The sequence below is a fragment of the Mustela erminea genome, chromosome 2, assembly GCF_009829155.1.
Source record: "Mustela erminea isolate mMusErm1 chromosome 2, mMusErm1.Pri, whole genome shotgun sequence".
Classification (NCBI taxonomy): Eukaryota; Metazoa; Chordata; class Mammalia; order Carnivora; family Mustelidae; genus Mustela; species Mustela erminea.
The window spans coordinates 163,176,552-163,194,786 of NC_045615.1; the positions used below are offsets into that span (position 1 = coordinate 163,176,552).

General features: G+C 36.3%; 1 protein-coding gene across 2 annotated transcripts in view; it reads left to right on the forward strand.

Moving 5' to 3' along the window:
- Window positions 1-18,235, forward strand: part of CFAP299 (cilia and flagella associated protein 299) — a 615,785-nt gene that overhangs the window by 269,802 nt on the left and 327,748 nt on the right. The window lies entirely within an intron of this gene.

An 18,235-nucleotide genomic window follows, 5' to 3' on the forward strand; every position in this document is an offset into this window, starting at 1 on the left:
AATAATTTTTTTCTGGCTGAATAATATATATGTACATCGTACACATACAGTGCAGTATTATATAGGCCACATATTCTTTATCCATTCAACTCTTGATGGATACTGCAGTTGTTTCCTTATCTGGGCTTTTATGAATAATGCTGCAGTGAACATTGGACCCCAGGTATCTCTTTCACATCCAGGGTTCACTTCCTTTGGATATATTCCCCAAAATGGGACTGCTGGATCATAAGGCAGTTACAGTTTTAATTTTTTGAGGGATTTCCATCCTGTGTTTTTATAATGGCTGTACCAATTTACGTCTCTACCAACAGCTGCACAAGCATTCCCTTTACTCCATACCAACACTTACCCTCGCTTGAATTTTTGATAATCGGTGTGAGGTGATGCCTCATGGTGGTTTGATTTGCATTTTTCTGATGATGAGTGATGTTGAGCAGGTCTTCGTATACCTGTTGTCCATCTGTATGTTTTGTTTTTTTGAAAAATGCCTATTTAGTGCCTTTGCCCACTTTTTAACCAGGTTATTTATTTGTTGTTGAGCTGTATCGGTTCCTTATATAATTTGGATGTTAACTTCTTACCAGATACATGGTATTCAAATATTTTCTCCCAAAAGAGAGTTAATTCTAACAAAATGTTATGCTGTTTTAATGCCTATAGACCAAGAGTCACTTCTTGTTTTTGTCTCCTGTTCTATCTTATTTCCTACAACTCTCTTCACATACTTCTAACACTTAACATCTATCTTCTTTACGTTTTTAATATTGTTTAGCTCAGTTTTCTAAGCTCATCAGTTTAAAAATAGTACAGAATGCTGGTTTAATTAGTCAATATAATTTAAAATATTAAATATATTAAAAGATATGTAAAAATATCTTAATGTCTTATCAGAACGGACTTAGAGCTAAACAGTCCTTTAGGACCTTATTTTTGGGACTACAAAACCTACACAAGTGATGTGAGCCTCAGTGTAAACCTGTCGTTCTTGTTAAATGAGTATAAAGGCTCTTATACCCATTGCTGTCTTAAATCTTGTCACTAGCCCAGACACTTGGGGGCAGACGGGTTTGCTCAGTCGTGGTTAAATTGCTCTGTGTGGTCCATGATCATTACGTCGTTATCAATTCCAGGACGAGCTGGTCACACTCTTTGTAATTTCACTGAGTTGTTCTATCCGCTCTCCCGAAGTCAGTGCAAACAAACGGGTTCCAACCCCCTTCGGAACACAGCGTCAATCTGTAACTTCATGACCGAATGGTAAACCACAGGGCCACATGACTCAACTCCCCTGGGACAGTTGCGTTACTCCTGTCAGACTTTTCTCCCTCGTTCATCAGCTGGCGGCTTTCAGCTCTTTTTAGAGTCCTGGCCTTTCAAGGAGGGGTGAAATTACACCTGTCAGTAATAAATGGCCCCAGTACTTTCTATCATTCTGTCATTTCACAAGAGAAATTAAAAGGAAGCATAGCCTATTCCGTTTTTACTTAGCAACACTTTTGTTTTTCCTTTCTCTCTAGTACTTTTAGATACCTTCCAGTTGTGTAATTGTTAAGAGTATTTTTAAAATATCCACCTACATGGAGGAATGACACCAAAACACTGGGGGGATCAGCTTCTGTGTGAGTTATACATTGTGTTCAGTAACTATACTGAACTTGCTTGACAGGAGGATTTGGCTGCATTCGTCATCTGCAACGGCAATCTAAATGTGCCCCTCAGCACACTTGTTCTGTTTATTTTTTCTACATCACGCTCTGATAGCTCTGCGGTTGCTTGTAATGCCATCCCGCAGGTGCACCTGGGCACCCACCATTTTGTTTACATAGAGAACAAAGTTAATGTTTTATCAAACGCAGGCCACACCTGGGTTGAGACATGAGTAGGAAGCAGAGTTCAAATCAAAGTTGCAGTTTGCCCTTAGCCTGATATTTGAACTCCATTGAGCAAACTCTTTTGAGTTCTCTTGAAAGTTTTGAGGACTTCGTCTCTTAACTCCCCATTAACCAAAGGATGAAAGCCAGAAGGCTGATTACATGACCCGTAATGTACCCATAGTGAATACCCAGAGTACCCACTATGGTGGGTCTTGCTTTAAGCAATGAAAATAACTGAATTGTGTCATTACTGCCCACACTGTCCCAGGCAGAGAATGCTTTAAAAACAAATGTATTTGTCTTGATATACCTGAGTGTGGGGGGAAAAGTTTGAATTGGTGCCTTAAAAGTGCCTTAAAACCAAACAATGAGTATTGTGTGAATTTCACAGATTGCTGACGATGGTCATACTCAGGAGGCTTTTTGGTGATGGTGTTGATATCTCTCAAGGAGAAAGTATTTGCCAGTTGTTTTTAGATTAGTGATACAGCTAAAGACACATGGATACAGTTAGCCTCCCACGCTAGCAAAACATCTTTAACAGAACATACAGGAAATATTTAATTCCTCTGTTTCTATATCTTGCTTCTTACCCTTTGTTTTCCCTTTTCTTTGTTCCCATAAGGAAAAAATAACACAGTAAACTAAACATCAGAACCTAAAACTTGGTAAGAAGGATGGATTAACCCAGCTTGTTACTAAACTAAAGAATTTACCTCAAAATCACAATGTGAATTTAATTTCTCTGGAAATGATTACATTAGAGTTTGATAAGAAAAAAACCTGAAGTATCTGTCAAGCCTAATCAAGGAATATCTTATTTATAGAAGCAACTTCATCCATATGTAAGGCTGAAAATAAATAATTTATTTAATAGTTATGGTTTATGCAATATCTATATCTGTAAAATTATCTGTGAAAATTGAATTATCCCTATTTGTTCTCCAAATCATCTTTATACTGAGTAGTTTTCTGTAGTTCAACTTAAAGTGTCCACTAATACTTTCACTTAAATAGAAGTTGAACTTAAATTACTCACAGTCCTCTGAATTAAGCATGAAATGCCTCTGACCATGCCTGCCCTAACATTGTGGCCTTGGGCTCTCACTCCAAACCTTCTATTTCATACATGGTTCTTAAGAAGATTGTCTGTTTTATTCACTTTTAGAAGATAAGAAGCATCAAATTAAAAGAATTATGTACAATAATTAGAAAAGGAAGACTAACAGCCAAGGGGAGAAGGGAAAAGTAACAGTGATTTGCTGGACATGTTCTGAGGCAATTGCACGGACATTATCACATTTAGTCCCTCAAACCCTTCATGGGGGTGTGCTGCTTATCTCACAAATAAGTATGCTAAGACATAGGACATATGGCAGGTAATTCCCCCAAGGTAGGAAGCAGCAGAATTAGGATATTCACTCAGGGTATTTTACCTTAAGGGTGTTCACAGAGATGACATAAGTCACCTATATAAGCTTATTTATTGACAGAGAGAGAGAGAGCACCCACACAAGTAGGGGCAGTGGCAGAGAGAGAGGGAGAAGCCTGATTTGGGACTCAATCCCAGGACCCTAGGAGCAAGACCTGAGCTGAAGGCAGAAGCTGAACCAACTGAGCCACCCAGGTGCCCCCCTATACAAGTTTAAATGTTGCCTAGTGTAGTTGTTACAGAATTTGTTTTAGGAAGATCCATAGAAACGGTTAAAATATACAGAGCTTTGAAGTTTTTGACATCATGTATTTTGTAGAACTTCTCATTTTCTAAAGATAATTAATACATTATTTTACACATTTTTGTTGTCTTTGCTTGAAACATTTTCCTCTGAAACTGATGTCATACCTATGATACCTCAAATAAATTTAAATAATTCATTTTTTCAACTTAATTTACAGTAAGCCCAAATTACATTTTTTTCATTTTCTATTATGTATGTGTCACCTACATAATGTCAGGACTAGTAATAGCACTTTTCCATCCCCTACCCCCACCTGCTAAATTTCAGCTGGCTTTTACGTTTTACTGATACACAGTAAAATACCCAGTATTTTATAGAAGAAACCTACAAATCACCTGCATGAGAATCACCCCATTACTTTTGTAGAAAGCTGAATTAGGTAATCAGGGATTGGGGCTTAAGAACACAGTGTCTGAGAACCACTGCCATTCAGTTCAGCATCATTTCCCTTTGTACTTTAAGACTTAGACGGTGCTTTGCAGCTGACTGCGTTTTACAATCCATGTGCACCTGCAAAGACTAATGCTTGACCAAAACCCTGTTGGCTGAAACGAAAAATGAGGGGGAGAACCAAAGTCTGTCTTCGGTTTATAAATGGTCATTGTTGGCCATGCTCTTCCCTGTACCTTTGCCACAGAAAAGCAGGCAGGCGCACGTTTGATTCATTCTCTCCAATTATTTTAAGTATTACAGTTGTTCCCCAATTAATATGAAGCTGGGTTTTGTTCACTGATGTTGTTGTTCATGTGTCCCTGCCCTATCTGTTAAGTACATTTGTAATTTGTACTCAATTCTTCCTCTCTTGTATCTATAACATACTGATTTACAAATTAAACTCACCCTAAAGTCATGTTAATGTCAGTTTGTACTGAAATTATGCTATCCTTTCCATACTAACTGAGAGAGTTTTGATTAAAATTAATGCTACTTTAGAATATTTTAAGTCTCAAGAGGTCATTCAAAACAAATGGAAAGTTTGTTCCTGACCGAAAGTGTCATAAGAGGCACATTTGTGGACTAATTATGACCTGAGCCCAGTAACTCTATATTTCATAGAGATGACAGACAGTCCATGCCAGTGGTGAGGCACCGACTTTCAATGAGACACGTCTATTGAGAAGGAGTCCTTGATGTAATAGACATCAAAGGTAGTCTAATTAGAGAAGATGGCTCTGATTTGATGTGGGTAATTGGGAAGAACTCGGAGCAGGTCTTCTGCCAAAGAAGCACGCTATGTGTTCTTAGAAGTCTGGCTACACTGCAGAAAGATTAGGAGGCAAGGTTAATGTGGTTTGTTTAACAGAGAAATCGGATGGTATGGGTAATGCTTGTGTCTGTTTAAACTTGGAAAATTAAATGCTGACAATTGCTTAATGTGGCTCTTTCTAAATGTGCTTACAAACATTGAATTTCTATGAGTTAGTCCCATTTACCAAAAATTTTATGAAAGCATTGCATACACATACTATTTGTGTTGTTTTAGGTTGAAATGTTTCAAAGTGGCTTTTGATCAGATGAGGAAAACATAGTTTTCATGTCAATGTGCAGGATACAACTTTGTTGCATTTATACCAAAATCTTATCAGTTTAATTATTGCCTCAACTTTCCCATTTCCTTATGGATATATTTAAATGTTTATCAACTAATTTTATTTAAAAATAAATACCATGTTATATTTTTCAGTGGTAAGGAATTTTAAAACTTCATTTGTATTTTAATATATTGAAAATATCTGTATTTTTTTTTTTAAATCTCTGTATTTTTATTGTGGCAACACTTTCCTGTTTTCTGTATAGCCAATAAATTTTGGCTAATACTGAGAACCAAAGCTCCTAATATTTACTAATATCAGCAAATTAGTTTACCAGACTTTGGGAACTCTGGTTTGAGCTTTGGGGACTCCAAACACAGTGCACAATTTAGAAATTAATGGCTAGTTACTGGTCAGACATTGTTCATTGGCTAGGTAAATAGTGATATGGAAGCAAACTTGTATGTTTGCAAAGTACAGTAAGTGCAAAGTAAATAACAATGTGTTTACTTTTTTCTAATATTTCCATCTATTTGTAACAAAGTATTATGGCCTATTGGAAGTCAAACTTTTTTACAAAGTAAAGCTGAGGAATATTTTAGTACCTCACTGCAATGTGTCTATTTGAAGGAGAAAACTGACACCACTGATAACCCCTGAGGTGGGCATGTACCTTGAAACTTCTAGCAAAATAAATAAAATTAAAAACAATTTAGGGCACCTGGGTAGTTCAGTCAATAAGCGTCTGCCTTCGGCTCAGGTCATGATCCTAGAGTCCTGGGATGGAGCCCCGAATCGGGCTCCGTGCTCTGCAGGAAGCCTGCCTCTCCCTCTCCCACTCCCTCTTTTGTGTTGCCTCTCTCGCCTTGTCTCTCTCTGTCAAATAAATAAATAAAATCTTTAAAACATTAAAAAAAATAAAAGAAAAAGAAACTTCTAGCAAAAATAGCTTAGAAGTAATCTGTATCTTCCATATTTCACTTGGCAACCTCTTCAAGACCATCAGGACGTGACTGGAAGAAACCACAGTACTATTGCTCATGGTCATGGAGTAGAGTAGGTTCAGCTGGGTAGATATCTGGGACCCTAATACCTTCTTCAGAATTGAGCACCATGGAGGTCACCCTCAACTCCATTTCTTCAGCTGTTAGGGAGCTGGTAATTAGCATTAATTATCTACTGCTTAGTTACTAACCCTCTCTAGGAAAGGGGAGCTATTTCTTTTAACTGCTCAATACAGTTTCAGTTATCTCACATCTTAACCTCACATATAATTATAAAAAATGTCATGTTGCATTGTTTCAAATTCTATTTCCATGTTGTTTTGCTTGTGTGTCCTCCCAAGTAAACTGTAAACTTTCATCTATGTATTTTGGGTGTTATGCCTGGAACCAGACCAGAGCGGTCCTTCTTTGTGAGGCCAGGGCTCTGGCCTTTCCCAGACATATAAAATAATGATGAAGGCTTAAGAATCCCTGATTACATATGAAACATCTTACGGTCATGGATGAAAGTTAAGTCTGGAAGGAATAAGCTTTACTTTTTTAGGTCTTCGAAGAAAAAAATAAAAGGTAAAGTGAGGTATACTTCTTGGAGTTAAGAAGTAAGAGGTATTGGCATGAAGTCAAGCTTTTTTTACAGAAAATAAATCATCTACAACATGTAAAAATTTTGTCGCATGCCATGTAAGTAAAGAAAGTGAAAATTTTTTCTCAAATAGATAAATGACACTTAAGGACCATCAAGTAAGTAATTTGACAATTATTCCATATAGTTCTTTCAGGTTTGTGGTCAAGTTTTCCTATATTCAAATATTCAGAAGTTGACCATAATACCAAAAAAAAAAAAAAAAAAAAAGGTGAGGTTCTCTACAGTGTTAGAAAAAAAAGAGAGAGAGATAAAAATGATTTAAAGGTAAGATGATATGAAGTAAATATCCATGAAGTCTTAGGAGAGAAAATGGAAAGACAAATTTAAATCATATGAAAATAATTGAGGGAGTGGGAAGGGAAGTCTATTTGAAGGATCTTGCAGCCAAGTCAGTCAGATGAACCATCATTATTTCCATGGTTTTTATTACTAGTAAACAAAAAAAATGCATTAAATCAATTTTTCCCAACCCTACTGAGGAGGAGGCGGCTTGTAACGAGTGGACCTGTACTTAGGTGTAAGGAGGGTGTGCTACATTGTGAATAAAACAGGCTATTAGTTGAAGACTCGAAGTAAATACCTTTTGATAGTAGAAATGAAATAAATTTTAATTTAAAGTTCATGTGAAACAAATTTATTTGTTAAAAAAATAGAGGAAGTGTGACATCTATATATTTATTGTTCTTTTGGGTTCCTGGACCCAGTTCCAATGTATATGTGTGTCAGGGGATGGGGTGCTTCCCCATACCAACAAGCAATCCTTGGACACCAGGACAGTGTCCAAGAATTCAATTCAGTTCTGACACTGTCTAGAGATAGCATCAGATTCCACAGGCAAAGGGCTCAGCCCCACAGAGTGCCCTGTACCTCAGATGCCAATTACAAACTCAGTTATTACCTGTATTTATGATGGACTGACTTTAAATCAGTGGTTCCCATGACCTCCTCCTTGGATTCAGTTAATTTGCTAAAATGGCTCATGGAACTCAGGAAGACCTATTTATTCACTCGATTACTGACTTATTATAAAGGATATTAAAAAATACAAATCAACAACCCGATGAAGAGATACATATGGTGTGTACTGAAGTCCTGAACAAAGGGTCTTCTGTGCTCTGGGAGCTTGGGGCCTGGCATGGTAGCACCTGGAAGCATTCTGGTTCCTTGACCTGGAAACTCTCAGAACCCTCTCCTTTTGGGTTTTTATGGAGGCATGATTGATTAACTCAGTGGCTGTTGGTGATTGATTCAACCTCTAGCCGCTCTACCTCCCTGGAAATCTGGGGTGGAATTGAAAGTTCCAATCCTCTAGTCATGGTTGATTCCCCAGGCAGCCAGTTCCCGTCCTTGGGTGCTTTCCAGAAGTCACTTCATTAACATAAACCCAGTTATGGTGGAAAAGGGGGTTGTATGAGTGACATGACATTCATTTCAGCTTTATGGTTCAGAAACATTTTCCAGAAACTGAGGATAGGTGACCAAATACTGTGGTAAAAATGATCCCATAATTCTTACACGTCAAGAAATTCCAAGGCTTTGGGAAACTGTGAACTAGGAAATGTGTGTGAAGACCACATACAAATAAGAGAAATTTATTTTGGTCATCTGAAGGACCAAATATATATATTTCTTATAAATCACAATAACACAAGTACTAACGTGATCTTTGGTTACCTATCACATTTTCAAGTCATCCAAAAATCAGGGACAATTTTCAGTGGTTGAATGTTTTATTTTATTAGCAGGTAATTGGTTGACTTCTCTGAACACGTGAAAATACAAATTAAGATGTAGGGAAAAAATTACTTCTACAGCATTAAAGTCCAGAGAGAATTAGTTTACTCTCCAAGTAAATATTTATGAAAGATTCCCACTCCAGTTCAGTTTTTTCTGATAAGCTAGGAATGGATCACCTGTCAAAACTCGTTGAATCAAAATGCCACAAGGTGGCAGTGGCCCGCGCAAGGTGGCATACTTTCAGAGGACACTGAAGGCCCTTTGTAGAGTTGACATCCTATTTCCTTCTTACAGCTTTTGATAATAGAACTTCCTGCTTAAAAGACATGGGTTCTTCTGAATACATTTAGTGTTGAAAAACATATAATGACTCATTTTCATGACCTTTATTATGCTCTGCAATTTTATTTTTTTTTTTTTTTTTTTTTTTTTTTTTTTTTTTTTTTTTTTTTTTTTTTTTTTAAAGATTTTATTTATTTATTTGAGAGAGAAACAGTGAGAGAGAGCATGAGCGAGGAGAAGGTCAGAGAGCGAAGCAGACTCCCCATAGAGCTGGGAGCCTGATGCGGGACTCGATCCCGGGACTCCGGGATCATGACCTGAGCCGAAGGCAGTCGTCCAACCAACTGAGCCACCCAGGCGTCCCAATGCTCTGCAATTTTAAAAGAAGGAAAAAAGAAACCAACGGGGGAAAAACCCAACAATGTATTTATTATATATTATGTGCTTCAGCAATGTAACTCGATGCCTTACATATATTATGTATCTAGAATGTAGTTAAATATTGAGTAAATATTTAATACTCTTGAAAGACTGAATACAGTAGTATATTTTGCCTCATTTAAAAACACAGGGCTGGGGCACCTGGGTGGCTCAGCATCTTAAGCCTCTGCCTTTGGCTCAGGTCATGGTCTCAGGATTCTGGGCTCGAGCCCCGCATCGCGCTCTCTGCACAGCGGGGAACCTGCTTCCTCCTCTCTGCCTGCCTCTCTGCCTACTTGTGATCTCTCTCTCTCTCTGTGTTGAATAAATAAATAAAATCTTAAAAAAAAAAAAAAACAATGCAGGGCAAATAGGCATTTACCAAGCACCTATTAAAACTCTTACTTCACAGCCTCCTATTACTGGCTGTTATGATTTATTTGATCTTCCCATGTTAGATATCTGTCCACACATACATTTTATCTTTAGGCATATATTCCAGAATGATTATGTCTAATTAAGTGATTTTGAATATCTCTTTCCTTATTGCAAGGGGCAATATTGAGAGGATTTGTTATGATGCTCTTAACTGCCCATTTTCACTGTGAAATGTATAATCTTTAAGATTATTATTTTCTAATTTCTTTAGGAACATATTGATATAGTAATGACCAATATCATCAGCCATCAGAAGCATGGAGAGAATAACATAATATGGAGTGATGGAAACAGTTTTTATATGTGTGGTGTTTACTTTGTTACATTTGTTCGTACTTCCTTCATTCTAACTGTGTTTTTTTTTTTAATTGAATGCTATATATTTTTGAGTTATATTAATGGAAGGTGATGCAAAAAGAAAAAAAGAAAAAAAGCTCCCATTAGTACATACATGACTGAACACCTGAAGGTAGAGCACAGTGATCGAGGGGATGCAGTGAATTTATAGACACGAATCTTGAGGGTTCAGGGCCTCCCATCACTCTTACCTTTTGGTAAGAGCAGTAATACCATGTAATACCATTTATTTATGGATGGCTCATCAGTGGATGACTCCAGAAAAGAATGAAGAGAACAATTTGTTGAAAAGAGGGTTACTGTGGAGTTGCTACGGTTGTCATGGTGATAAAGGAGTTGACGTTTTACTCTCAGAGATAGCAAGGAAGATTTCTGAAAGCTCTGTGATTGGGAGTCACTGATCTTCTCCAACGATGTCCATATAACAGCTTGAAATGAATTGAACAAATCTTTCATTTGTATTTTGTACCTGGTGTTTGATCTACAATTGAGTGAAATTAAACGATGATACTGTTGCTTCCAGGTGACGGCTTGATTCCTGATGCGGTCCCGATAAATCCAGTCTGGTCTCCTTCCTGTAATCATTCCCATCGCTTGATTTGATTAGTTCTTCGAGGTCATGTTTAATCAACTTTATACTGACTGACTGATAATCTCTGCTGTCTCTCTTGTCTCCTTTTACCTGTTACTCCACTGGCTTTGGAGTACAGTAGATCGGGGTTCAAATTTTGCTTCGCCGTTTTCTGGCTGTGAGACTTATGGCAATTTATCCTCTATAAGCTGTATTTTCCTGGTCTATAAAATGAGACCGGGGTCCCTGCCCTTGGGGTTGTTGGCCGTGAAAACTAAGTAATACAAGTGTGTAAGCACCTGGCCTACGTGGATATTCCAGTCAGCTGAAGCTTCTGTTTCTGTGACAGCGACTTCAGGCCCTGCATTTCCTCAGTGTCTCTGTCCACTTCATCACCAACGAGGGACCGACCTTTAGCAAAGTCATTGACACGCTTTTCTACTGGTGCCCAGTGGGTATTTCCAATAAAGTGCTTCCGTCTTCTAGCGATTGCCTTAAGCAGTCAGTGTATCATGGAAAATATTTCCTAGGATCCAGTCACGGTTGTGAAGCGACACTGATTTTTTTCCAAGCTGCTCTGAAATGTGTGCTGTGACTGTTGCCACATGAAGGTCACATCCTTCCTTTTCCCTAGGAGAGGGCTTGGGCTACTGAATACCCCTTAGTGAGAGTTCTGTTATGACAACTTAGGAGAGATTGAATATCATAATCATTAACAATTAATTTGGACTCACTGAGTAAAAAACTCAATAGTTAAAGGCAAACATTCAGTATCCTGGGGTGACTGAGACAGATTTCCATCAGAAGATCTTAATGTCATTAGGTGTCTACCAGTAATTAATGCAAGAGGACAAATGCCTCAGATGAGGTGTAGATCAAGTGCTGGGGCGTTCAGAAAAGGAAGACACTTGGCCTCCTTTTTTTAGGGAAGTATGAATTTTGTGGGCCATTGGGAGAGGTGGGGGCTTCTGAGAGGAATGTGTTCGGGAAAAAGAAAACATTTCAGGTGGAGGAGCCAACAGGGAGAAAGATCTAGAGTTTTAGAGTGGAACATTGTGTTAGGAATATCATAGCTGACAAAGAGGGCATTAAGGTTTAGTATTGCAAGCTGAGACTGTGGAGGTAAGTTGGGGTCATACGGTGTAGGCTTGGAGTGTCAGTGCTATGCTTCAGAATCAGATTCTTCCCTCTAGGCTCAGGAAATAGTTTGATTCTTCAATGCAAAGATCTGTCCTGGTTATTTTTATTTGAATAATAATTTTCCTGGTCATGGAAGATGAGAAACGGATAATGGGATACTAATGGGAGACTGTTGCAATAGTCCAGGTGAGAGAAGACCCAGGATGAACTACAGAGGGCAGTAGCACTGAGTAGAAATACAGTGGTTCAGGTAGAACATGAACTCCACAGCGAATTGCTGTTGTCCTCTTCAGATAGCACAGAGTGACTTACCCTGCCGTGCGGCCCTGCTGTCTGGACCCGGCCATCCCAGGTCATGTTAGATGAAACAGCATTGATCCACATTCTGTTTCGAATCTCAGTATGCCAGAATTTTCATTCTTAGATAACAACATTTATATGGGCATCTTTTCTACAACTACCTCATTCATAGCTATTAGCTTCATTGGCTTTTATTATTTTTCTTAGCAATATGTTTTTTTTTCCCAAAATAGTTTGCATTTCTATTTGGTATAACACAAGGAGTTCATGTTTAAAGCACCAGCTCTGCTCCAAATGGTAGCAGTGAGAGATGAAAATGAAGGACATTGACAAGATACGCTGGCTAAAAAGTACGCGATATCTCTCTAGTCAGAAATACAAGATTTTCAGTGAGTCTAAAACTACAGGCTGCTAGGGTCCAGTTACTGAGTCATACGGTCTAAAAAGTCTCTATGCAACACTGGAAACTAGAAAGCGTGGGCTCATTTCTTTGTCTGAGATGGGAATTACTCTTGGCTAATCCAACTCCATTGAGAAAAGGTGGTTATGATTATGAGCCTGGGACAATGGCTTCATAAGACACTGTAAGCCAAAGTAGGTAAAAACACCAATGCCTCCTTTTTAAATTTAAATTTAATTTTTTTTTTTAAAATTGGAAATGAGTCAAGTTGTGCATTGCTTTAGTGACTGAATCTGTTATCGCTTGTATCACCATAAAGAAAGAACTGTTCTATGATTTGGTTGTGGACTTAACTCATTAGGAGATTTAGTGGAAGGAATGGAAAACACAGAGGAAGGCTTATAATAAGGAAGAAAGAGAAAATGGAAGGGAGAGAGGGGGATATTCCTTTGATTCGAATGAGCTTGCAAACCAAGATTCCAAACTACCTGAGCAAACTAATTAATTTTAGGAAACACAGCTAATAGACTAGGCAAGTGTTCACAAGAATGCATCCAAGATGAAATTAATTTTAGAGAATAGTTGATAGTGGTACTCATAAATAAAGAACAAAAGTTGTGAGACAAAGGCCGAAAGGAAACACAAGTAATTGGACATGAATAGAACCAAATGAAATGTTTGGAAATACAACTGTTTTTATTGAAATTAATAAAACTTGGAATGGAATAAATTCTAGAGTGAGCATAGTCCAAGAGAAAATTAATGAATTGGGTGATAGAACTGAGGAACTCACCCAGAATGCAGCACAGACAGGAGAGATGGGAAATACAGTAGAACGACATAGATTCAGAGACTCCCAGCAGACCTTGAAAAGGACTTCCAGAAACCAAGGGATGTAATGGTACACAATCCACATTGTATGTGCCTGCTCATTTTTAGTTCGTGGCAGAGAAAAAGCAAACATTGATCGCTTGAGGTGGGTCATTTCAAATTCTGCCTCATCACTCTGCGTCTGTGAAAGTTGCATGTGCCCAGCTTACGTTAGCTGTGATCAGAAAAGCCCTGTCTTTAAAGACATGTTAAGAGAAAAATTAACAACTCACTCGACACTTATCTTTATAAATTGGTGAGTAGTGTGATTTTAGAAAGCTTTATGTCGAGGGATGACTAAGTTAAGAAGAGAGCAATCTTTAAATAAATTATGAAATGAATTTTAAGAAGTTTTACACTTTAGGATCCTTTAAAAAAGACCTCAGTGGCAATTATAATGTTCATATTATTTATATAATCCTATTTTGTTCATTCCAAGGCAAATAAAAGACATATGATTAGCAGCAAAATCTCTAATAACCACCACTTCAGTAGCTCTACAGTATAATTATGGTTGGCAGTTATAATCCTGACTCTAAACACTTTCCAAATTACACAATTTCTTAGGAAATTAAAAAAAAGCACTGTTAGATGATACAGTATGTTAAAATTTTGCAAATATTTTAGTGCAATTATAGAAGTAATTGATTTGCTAAGATATATTATGATATACAAAAACAGTATATCATAACTATAAATCAGTTTATCTTAGGTTTTTTTTTAAAGGGTTTGTTTATAGATACAACTTTTATAGTTTCCTCAAATCTTGCAACTTATAAGATAGTTTCCTTGGTACTGTTTTGGAAAATATCAATTGTCCTTGTATTTGGAAACTGAAATTGTTCTATATTTTGCTTTTCCTCCTTTAAAATCTTCAATTTTTTCCTGACTTGGATAAACTTGTCAAAAATTTGAAATAGCCCAGAAACCTGGAAAATGAATTTCATCAGGGCGTGGGACTTATTTAAAGGACAGAGACAGTGATGAAGTTTTCAGGACATATAGTTAATTATTTAGTACATGGGATTTGAAGGACTTTTCATTATTTGTTATTGTTATAGATGGAAATTAATCATCCATCTATTATTAAGCAATATATTGATCATAGCTGCTTGGCAGTTTTATAAGTACTTAAATTACTTGATTAATGGTAGATTTTCCATGAAATAAATGCCAAGAATAGGTAGACTTGTAAATTATTTTTTCTTACTCAAATATACTTAAGAGTCATGTTAACATATTACTTTAGCACAGACTGTTTTTAAGATTAATTACAAAGTAGGGTTTAAAGTAGGAACAGACTCTCACCAATTCCCATTAGTGCCAGGACGATACCATTTAGACTGCTACAATATTAACATTAGAAAGCATGAACGAAGTGTGATTAGTTGTAGGACTATTCATAACTATAGTTGCTTCCTGTGTTAAAGTGGTCTTAAGTTAATTATAAAATAACACTTTTCATATCAATTGCCATCTTTCATATGTTAAATGATTATTATAGTCACTTGGATTATCTTTTTAACTTTAATTTCAAAGTACAATAAAGGTATTGATTTTGTGGTTATTGAAAGTTGCCAGATGAGTAGATAAAAATAGTCAACTCTGTTATTTTTTTTTTAAGATTTTATTTATTTATTTGACAGAGAGAGAGATCACAAGGAGGCAGAGAGGCAGACAGAGAGAGAGAGGGGAAGCCAGCTCCCAGCTGAGCAGAGAGCCCAATGTGGGGCTTGATCCCAGGACCCTAAGATTATGACCTGAGTCAAAGGCAGAGGCTTAACCCATTGAGCCACCCAAGCACCTAGTCAACTCTGTTCTTATTCTGTAATTCATTTTATATATTTGTTGATATAGTTTTTAATGTCTTTTAAATTGTTAAATTACATATACTTTATCAGCTAATAATTTTTATAAATTTCATGAGATTCATTACAAATACTTCAAATAGATGCTCCCTATGAAGCACAGACTATGAATTTAAGTATAAGGCTAGAAATTAGTAATCAGTAAAATTAATTACTATTATTTTTTTTTTTTAGAGAGGGAGAGAGAATCTCGGGTGGGCTCCATGCTCAGTGAATAGTCCAGTTCAAGGTTTGATCTCATAATCCTGAGATTGTGACCTGAGCTGAAATCAAGAGTGGGACACATAACTGACTGAGCCACCCAATGCCTTAAAATTAAATATTAAAAAGAAAAATAGATGGTGAGATTCCTAGGTACACGTATTTTTGTCTTTTTATAATTTGGTGTTAAGCAAGCATCCTTTCCTTTATGTCCCTTGGTGCAGTATAATCCCAGTAGCTTCGATGTTCAAGTATATATGTTTCATTTTGAAATGAGGGTACTTTACCTTGCTTCTTCCAATGTTCAAATACTGTCATAATTCTGCCTCAATGAATATATCATTTTCCAGTTAATAAGTTTGCATAAATTTTCTTTCACATTTTTTTGTTTTTAATGCATTTTATTATGAATTATGATTGCTTTAATTGTATTTGCAGCAGTAAAAAGCACTTTGGAAAATTTGAGTTATTTGGACCATTTACTCTATAGTTCCATGTTTATTTTTTTTTTAAAAATTCATTACAACATGAACATATTTCAATAAAAATCATTTTCTTGTATCAAAATTATTTTTAAAACAATATAGTTTTCTTTTCACAAGGGCCAAATATGCCTTAAGTTATTATTAAAACTTTATTATGTATTTTCCCCTTTTCTCATATTAGTGTATTCACTCATTGATTCGATGAATCTACATTTATTCAGCATCTATTTTGGGCCTAGCAAGTGCTGGCTGCTAGTGATGAAATTTTAGACACTTCAACAAGTCTCCAGACACCGTGGAAATAAGTGCTCCATAGGAGAGGCGGACAGTGAACAAATGAACAAATGAATAAAATAGTGATAACTGTAATACTCTGAGAGAAATGGAGATCAAGAATAATGACTATGGGGGCAGACTAATTTACATATACATAAGAAAATATATATATATTTATCACTTTTCATACATATAATGGGAAATAAAATTGTTTTTTGATCAGAAGGGGCCTTTTTGGAAGTTTGCATGTATTTAACACTTAAACATTATAGAACTAAAAAAAATGTATTTGCAAGTAAGGAAGTTCAAATATTTCCTAAAATATCACTGATGGATTTTTTTTTTACCCATTAATCTGAATTAGTAAAAAAAAGAGAGAGAAAAGAGTTTGAAAATTATCTACTTCATTAATAGTATAATTCCAGTGAGTACGATCCATATTGTGCTGAAAACTCCTAAGACAGATGGACAATCAGTATATGAATTATTTCTACTTGAGATCACAATTAAGACATTATAAACTTTTACTGGAAGGCTATATATTAAACATCATTTTCTTCTATTTAAAACACCATTTATAAAGCAATTTTAAGTGTCTACCTTAGCACTATTCTTTCTTCTTAAAATTGAGAAACATGTTAATCACATGCATTATGTTAGTAGACTTCTCTTTTCTTCTTAAAATGTGAACATGACTACTTATCTTTTAAATTACAATTTAAAAATTACCATGTTAATTTTAATAAACCTTATGACTAGGTTTAATTTTCCGTTCTTAGACACATTTTACTAGACTATGCCATGGCTTTAATGTCTTGCATATATGGCAAGAAACTATCAGGGAATAAATTCCCTTTCTAAATTTTCTCTATACCTAATTAAGATTACAACTAAACTGGACATTAAAATAATAAAACCTTGCTCCTTTGCTTTCTTCTAAATTTCATGGGGGAATATATTTTTAACTGTAATGATTATATACTTTACTCAGAGACCAAATTTGTTCCATAATACCGGTTATATTAGTGTATTATATACAGTATTTCCTGAAAATAATTAGTCTTAAATACATGGTTTGATATTTTCCATCTTTAAACATTTTTAATAACATAGAAAAGAGAATGAAAAGCCATGGAACCATTAAAACAAAAGCGTGAATATAAATTCTTTCTCACTGAGAGGAAGACTCTTGAGACAGAAGGACATAATGACCGAGAGCAGGGATCTCCGTGCGAGAGGGGAAGGCGCTCGCTCACAGCGGCTCCTCGGCCAGCGTCTGGAACATGGCTTCCTCTCCTTGGTCCTCAGTTCCCCTGGGCAAAATGTCTCAGAGTCTCATTTTCATTTATGTATGTACATATTTACAAGAGTGTGCCTGCTTGCTTTATAATCACTGTGCGATTGTTAGCGATTGTTTTCAACATTTCCCACTTCGCTGTTTAAAACACTGTACCCTGATTGCAGTGGTCATGAAGTAGTATGGCCTTGGAGCAAATAGATTGAACATGGGTGACAAAACACACTCTTTCCTTTAGTAGGCTACTATAATTGAATCAGCCAAGTTTACTGAACAGTGCAACCAGATCGGATCTCCTAATGGGAACTTTCTAAGATTCTAAAAGCACATAGGGATTTTTTTTAGTTCTTTGAAGACAGCATTATGAACATCTACTATCATTTAATCATAGTCATATTAAAGTTATGATTGACCAAGTTCCATTTAGTGAATGCCGGTTAAACTACATTGTGAAAATATGAAAGATGTAGGACACCCTTCATCTAACTTGAACAAAATGGGAAAAGTGAAATACTATTAACATTATGTATTCCACTGAGGTCATTGTAAATTATTTATTATGTTATCTTCTAAAGGAATTAAATACACAAAATGATGAATTATTCAGAACTGTACTTTTCTTTCTTTTTTTAAAATTTTTTATTTTTTATAAACATATATTTTTATCCCCAGGGGTACAGGTCTGTGAATCACCAGGTTTACACACTTCACAGCACTCACCAAAGCACATACCCTCCCCAATGTCCATAATCCCACCCCCTTCTCCCAAACCCCCTCCCCCCAGCAACCCTCAGT